This window comes from Wasmannia auropunctata, unplaced genomic scaffold (assembly GCF_000956235.1).
Source record: "Wasmannia auropunctata unplaced genomic scaffold, wasmannia.A_1.0 LD335325.1, whole genome shotgun sequence".
Taxonomy (NCBI): domain Eukaryota; kingdom Metazoa; phylum Arthropoda; class Insecta; order Hymenoptera; family Formicidae; genus Wasmannia; species Wasmannia auropunctata.
The window spans coordinates 7,162-8,288 of record NW_012027565.1 but is presented as its reverse complement, the minus strand read 5'-3'; positions in this window follow the sequence as shown (position 1 = coordinate 8,288).

The following is a 1,127-nucleotide window of genomic DNA, read 5'->3' as shown; positions in this document are numbered from 1 at the left end:
TATCCCCTGTGTGCCTTGTCGACTCAGTCTCTCTTCTCTCTCTCTCTCCCCGCGCGGAATTGTTGGCTTTAATTTTTCACGTGGCAGTAAAAGGAAATTAAATTCGTCCTCATCTGTCCGTCTGTAATGCATGCGACGTGGTATTTTTCATGTTATTCGCGTGTGTGATTACAGTGCACCCATCATGTTGATTGCTTTATTTATTCGGACTTGACGGAGAGAAGTTAGGTTGATTAAAGCATATACTTGCACGCAAGATTAAAGCGTAACAGTCCTCCATGTGTGTGCGTGCGGTATATCTGCCGCTACCGCTTGGAATTTTCCGATATTCGGACAATTCGAGCAGATCGACTTCGGAGAGCGAGACACAGTTTGCGTTAAATCGCTCGTGAAACTTTCGGACGATCTTTCGAACGACGAAACAATCGCGAGCGAATCTCGCGCGTCGCGAGCGAAAGGAAACTTATTATAAAGCCTGCAGATGTCACGCACCAGGAAATCGAGAATTGCGAATCGAAGATTACAATTCGACCAAAATCGGATAATCTTTATAATTTTCATCCCCAGTTCCATTTTAATTGAATTCTAATCTCAAATTCGCAATCCTCAATCTCCAATACGTGCGTCTGACACGGGCTTTAAGCCACCTGTCAGCTCACCACTACTGCTGCAGCAGATTGTGACGTCAGAAGCGAGAAGATGCACAAAAAATTCTTGCAAAACATATTAAAATAAAAATCTGTTAAAATGAAAATATATTTCAGTAGAACGGAGCGCTTACAATCGACTTCTAAAATATGTATCAAAAGTTCCCTTCTTGTTTCGTTGATCAGTAAATAATCGTAAATCAGGAAATAAATTATCCCATTATATTACAAATGACCAAATAATGAGATGGTTGCTAAAAATAATGAAAATCTATGTTTACAACTGTGACAACCATTAATAAATATACAAATAAATATAATGTAATTTCTCTCCCCCAAATAAAAAGATATAGTTTTCAGTATACTTTATATTTTATAAGTCTATTCGATTGATTGCAAATTGTCGTTCCAGTGAAAAACGTTTCCATCCGAATGTATTTTGCAGGAATTTTTATTGTGCATTTTCTCGCTTCTGACGTC